At 35.5% G+C, this 6,262-nt stretch overlaps 1 pseudogene across 1 annotated transcript; it reads left to right on the forward strand.

The window, feature by feature from the left end:
• The first annotated feature begins 161 nt into the window (after positions 1 to 161).
• On the forward strand, positions 162 to 3,691 carry LOC143547146 (aconitate hydratase, cytoplasmic-like; annotated as a pseudogene). The gene is made up of 12 exons (XR_013137725.1): positions 162 to 212; positions 305 to 384; positions 481 to 558; positions 647 to 833; positions 906 to 973; positions 1,063 to 1,182; positions 1,274 to 1,396; positions 1,488 to 1,586; positions 1,664 to 2,146; positions 2,241 to 2,338; positions 3,001 to 3,255; positions 3,334 to 3,691. The product of XR_013137725.1 is annotated as an aconitate hydratase, cytoplasmic-like (transcript).
• The last annotated feature ends 2,571 nt before the right edge of the window (positions 3,692 to 6,262 follow it).

Below are 6,262 nucleotides of genomic sequence, written 5' to 3' on the forward strand. Positions count from 1 at the left end.
TGGGGGTTCTTCCCAGTTGATAATGTCACTCTTCAGTATCTTAGATTAAACCGGACGAAGTGATGATACTGTATGAATTATAGTATTTGGGTTAGACTTTTAAATAATTGACTGTATACTCTTCATTGACGGTATTCCTCTTTTATGAAATTTAGGTTGCTATGATAGAAGCATATTTAAGGGCAAACAATATGTTTGTTGACTACAATGAGGTAAGACCCCTACTTATGATTCTTAACAGCAATATGGTCTGGTGGATATCAATGTGTGATTAATATTACAATTATGGTTTATATCATTTCAGCCACAAATAGAAAGACTATACTCATCATACTTGGAGCTAGACCTTTCAGATGTGGAACCATGTATATCAGGGCCAAAGAGGTATGTTTTTGTGTAGATTTTACTAGTGCAAAATGTCAGTCAGCTGTATCATGCTTTTAGTCTTAGTTGATCAGATCATTTACTATTTTTTTATAGGCCTCATGATCGGGTTCCTTTGAAAGAAATGAAAGCAGATTGGCATTCTTGCCTTGACAACAAAGTGGGGTTCAAGGTGTGTTTCAGATCCTTATTTATGTAACTGCTGTATGCAAATAATATACTTCTTACACTTAACACTTTCTGATAAAACCACTATTTGCAGGGTTTTTGCTGTACCAAAAGATTCCCAAGATAAAGTTGCAAAGTTTTCATTTCATGGAGAACCAGCAGAACTCAGGCATGGCAGTGTCGTAATTGCGGCAATCACAAGCTGCACAAATACATCAAACCCTAGTGTTATGCTTGGGGCAGGTCTTGTTGCCAAAAAGGCTTGCGAATTGGGCCTAAAGGTATAACTTCTTTTTGGTAATCTCTGTATATATATACTTCATACATATAATATGTCTTTTAATATCGTTCAGGTCAAACCATGGATTAAAACAAGTCTTGCTCCAGGCTCTGGAGTGGTTACAAAGTATTTGCGACAAAGGTATAACTTGTATATCTTGAAGAACATATTCTTTTGTTTTTTTTATATTAAAAGAAAACTGACAATGATATTGTTCTTTAATCATACAGCGGGTTGCAGAAGTATTTGGATGAGCAAGGGTTTTAACATTGTTGGTTATGGTTGCACAACATGCATTGGGAATTCAGGGGAACTTGATGAAACAGTTGGTGCTGCAATATCTGAAAATGGTAAGATAATACATTTTTTCTAACTCTATTTTCATCATTAACCCAAAAATTTGTTTTTTTATTAACTTTCACTTATGGTATACTTCTGCAGATATTATCGCCCTCTGCTGTTCTTTCTGGAAACCGTAACTTTGAGGGCCGTGTTCATCCCTTGACCCGAGCAAACTATCTTGCATCACCTCCTTTGGTTGTTGCATATGCACTTGCAGGCACAGTAAGAATTTTATTTTAAATTTTAAACGAAATTATGATTCATTTATTTCTGATTTATCGTGTGAACTCAAGACATTTTAATTTTTTCGCAGGTTGATATTGATTTTGAGAAGGAGCCAATTGGAGTTGGAAAAGACGGGAAGGATGTTTATTTCAGGGATATCTGGCCAAGCACCCAAGAAGTTGCAGATGTAAGCCCTATTTGTCTATAATCCAAAGTTATATTGTTAAAGTGCTACTTTCTAACTTGAAATAATAAATGTTGCAGGCTGTTCAGTCAAGTGTTTTACCCGACATGTTTAATAGCACTTATGAAGCTATCACTAAAGGAAATCCCATGTGGAACAACTTATCAGTTGAAGAATCCAAGCTATATTCATGGGACTCAAAATCTACTTACATTCACGAACCACCATATTTCAAAAACATGAACAATGGACCCACCTGGGCCCCACGGAGTGAAGGACGCCTACTGCTTGCTAAACTTTGGTGACAGTATTACAACAGACCACATATCACCTGCAGGAAGCATTCACAAAGACAGCCCGGCTGCAAAATACCTTCTTGAACGCGGGGGTTGACCGCAAAGACTTCAATTCTTATGGAAGTCGAAGAGGGTAATGATGAAATCATGGCTCGGGGTACTTTTGCCAATATCCGCCTCGTTAACAAGCTCTTAAATGGAGAAGTTGGCCCAAAGACCGTTCATATTCCAACTGGGGAGAAATTATCTGTGTTTGATGCAGCATCAGTAAGTTAATTAAATAATCACATATTTTTTTAATAGATATACAAATATTATATTTTGTTTTTCTCTAAATTATTACAATCATTGTTCTTTTCAGAGATACAAGGCTGCGGGCCAGGATACTATCGTTTTGGCTGGAGCGAGTACGGTAGTGGAAGCTCTAGAGATTGGGCTGCCAAAGGCCCAATGTTGTTGGTGAGTCATGATACTAGATGGGGCAAAATGGGTCGATAATTTTTTGTTTGGGCTGGCGGGTTGAGTTGACCTGTATCACTTAGTGTGGTGAATCTGATTACAGAGGCTATAGAATCTTAATAGTTATCTAATTTCATAAATAAATTCGGCTTGTAAACGAAGTGGACAAACGCGAACGGGGAATGTTCGTGTTCATTTGTCTAACTTTAACTGAACAAAAACGAACGTGATTTCTTTTCTCATGTTTGTTCGTTAAGAAAGTGAATGTGTTCGTTTATGTTTGTTCATAAATAGTGTAAATGAACGATTCAGGAACGTACACTAACATAAACGGATGAATACATATGACCAAACAATAATTAGAAAGTAAACATGAAAATTAATCTGTTGGGGCTAAAGAACTAACGAAGCCAGACAAAATTGTAATGGGTGTAAAGAATTAAATGCATATAGTAAATGAACATAACGAACATACATAAATGAACGAACATAACAAAGCGCTCACGGACATAAATGAACGTACGAGATGTGCTCATTATGCTGTAAAAATACCCTTAGGCAACTTAGGTTCCATTATGTTACGGGCCAAAATTACCACCTTTATTCTCGTTTGTTAAGATGTTGAGTTAAATTTCATTATTAATGGTTGTGGTTTTTGACAGGGAGTTAAAGCAGTGATATCTAAAAGCTTTGAGAGGATCCACCGTAGTAATCTGGTGGGAATGGGTATTATTCCCCTGTGTTTCAAGGCTGGTGAAGATGCAGACACACTAGGGTTGACCGGTCATGAAAGGTATACCATTGACCTCCCAAATAATATTAATGAAATCCGGCCCGGTCAAGATGTCACTGTCACCACCGACACTGGAAAGTCATTCACATGCACCGCTCGCTTTGACACAGAGGGTATGAGAATTGTGAACTTTGAATAATCAAATGCACAGCTCTAAAATGCATATATAAAACACCCACTAATTGGATTTTGGTTTATGTAGGTGGAATTGGCATATTTCGACCATGGTGGTATCCTTCCATATGTCATTCGTCAACTTACTAAACAAAAATGAAGATGTGGATCTGCGGGACGGTTGGCTCGGGCATTTTGATTGTTTTAGTTTGAGCAAAGTGAAAAATAAAGAGTGAAAAAAGTGTAATATTCAGATTACACTATAGTCAACAGACTTTTTGGAATAACTTGCGACAGATCATCATCGCCTGACTACAAGGCGGGCGTTGATTCTTTATTTATTTTTATTTAATTGTTTACATACACGTGGCTATTGGATAGCCGTTCAAGATTATGTATGCAAACTCATGATTGATGCAAAGAAAGTTGAAGCAAATTAAAGGTTATGTTATGTGTGGTTTTCAAATTGTTCTACAGCTGAAGTAGGTGGCTGTTGAAGGACTTGATCCTTTTGACTTATTTTATTGGTTTAACCCATGTTTTTAATATTTTTATGGTCAAAACTAATGTTTTGAAACTAGACCGGTTGTTCTATGTTCGCTAGTTGGACCCATTAGATCAGTCTTGGAAACGAGATTACATTGATCCTGCTTGGGTTGCACACTTGGACCGACAGGCCAAGTGATCTATTGTGTTCTTATTCACCCCAAGCTGGTCCATACCTCACGAATCGAACAGACTGGTTGTTGGTCAGACAAAAGCAGACCCAAAAGTCAAAACAACTCATTTAAAAGTGAAGGTGTGAGCCATTTTGTAACTGTGGTAAAAGCGGTTATACATAGTTTGTTGCAAAACTGTCTAGGCGATTTATGAGATACCAGTACAACAATTTTCATGAACAATGGTTCGAAGATAAAAATGCAAATTTGTATGGAATACATATGTACATGAATATACAAAGCTGATAGAAATGAAAATAAGTAAATGACTAATACATAAGAATAACCATAACCATATTATATACAAGATCATGATAACCAAGAGGGTTTTGAAGATGAACATGTGATATTGATAAATAATGATCCCATTCAGGTATAGTATGTAAAGCAGGATTCTAAGTACTGCATCTACATTTACACATTACTGATGATCTTCTGCCTCTCCTACACTTCACCATTACTTGATCCGAAATCTGGTCAACAGAAGATGCTGATGGTATTGGTGGTGGTGTTGGTGGCAGATGGTGGCCCGGTTCAAGATTTGCTTCAGCTCGGTCTGTGTCAACACCACCTTGACCCTCACACCTTTCTTCATTCTAGGAGGCCTCATAATGGCTGTTTCAATGGCGGGTCTCTACCACATTGTCTTGTTGTATGTTGAACCTCACTTTCTTTCTTACTTTTCTTGCAGCAGTTGTCACCAGCCTGATCATGCACAGTCGAATTCACAAGAGGTTTTGCTTCTTCTGCTTTGTCTTCTACTTCATGCGATACTCCTACTCTCACCAAGCAGTTCCCCATTGTGTGTGGGTCCGGGGGGGGGGGGGGGAGGGGGATTTTTTGGGAGTATAGTTTTGATATCTGGCATTGGCAAGCACATGAGTTTCTCTTATATCACAACAACATTCCAAGAAACTGAGATAAAACATTTTCTTTTTTAATTAATTAAAAAAATAAAAAAAAAAGGGTTATAGGTACTGTGTATGTCACATGATGTATAAAAAAAGGATTCTTAAATTTTGAGAATCCTCCCGTGTTTTCGTCTAATACTCGCCACTGATTTTTGATACATGAAAACCTAAGTTTTAAAGTTAACATACAATAAAATGCACGTGTAAAGCCGGTACAATATGATATGGTAAACTTAAAAAAGATAGTTTTAAAGTTTTTAATTTATGATCGGTGTAAACTTTGTAGAAGCAATTGTTATTTTACTTGGTGTTTTGTTTACCAAATACTATTTAAAAATTGTAGATGTGTTGATCATTAAATATCAATAACAAATTATGGCAGTTAAAGATCGGTTATAGTTTATTTTGCTTAGGTACATCTACCGTTTGGTAGGAATATTAGGATTATGTGCCAATAAAATATAAATACTTATTATTATTATTATTATTATTAAGAAAAGGTTAGTTTATAAAAATTTACGTTTTGATATATGCATTACATATTAATTTTTTTATTTTTCTAAATAAAATGACTAAGTCACAGCTCTTTAAATCTACACCAGTATCCATCATGCAAAGCTAGAAGCCTCAATCACTTAAGGAAGTAATATTATTATATATCGAACTAACACTTTTAAAGTGATCCGTAATATTGGAAGGAAAAAATACGAAGATAAAGTTAGGGGTGAGCACGGTTCGGTTCGGTTATTGGGTGAAACTCAAACCGAAACCGAAGCTATTGGTTATTTTAGAATACCAATTGATCAGTTTTTGGTTATTCGGTTTCAGTTATTTTCGGTATTTTTTATTGTGAGTAGACATTAAAAATAAATAAATAAAATAGAGTTTCTCATATATATTGAATCCAAAAGACAAAAATAGGCACCTGTTACGTGAAACCAAACAAATACAAAGTTGTTTGCGTAGTAGAGTTAAAATTCAACAAGTTTTTAATCCAAAAAACACTAAAAGTTTGCTCTGAATCTTTATTAATTATCTTATTCATCTTCAAATTTAGACTCAATCTTCATCATCTTTATCATCGTCAATGGTAAATTCTTTTGGTGTTTTATTTCGGGTCATAACATCTTAAAAAAAACACGTAGAAAATATAGGTTCGATTAATCGGTTCGGTTCGGTTTTTTTAAATGGATAACCAAACCTGAACCCAAAAATCGGTTTTTCGAAAAACTAAACAATTAACCGTCAGTTAATGCTTCGTTCGGTTTTTGTAGTTATTCGGTTTCAATTCGGTTAATTCGGTTTCTGCTCTCCCTTATATAAAGTAAAATATAATATTAGTAAGGTTTGGTAAATAGGATAATATTGTGATTGAAGTTTAGTTAAA

Source organism: Bidens hawaiensis, unplaced genomic scaffold, assembly GCF_021521415.1.
Source record: "Bidens hawaiensis isolate Kalapana, Puna unplaced genomic scaffold, B.hawaiensis_p1.1 tig00014645_1, whole genome shotgun sequence".
Taxonomy (NCBI): Eukaryota; Viridiplantae; Streptophyta; class Magnoliopsida; order Asterales; family Asteraceae; genus Bidens; species Bidens hawaiensis.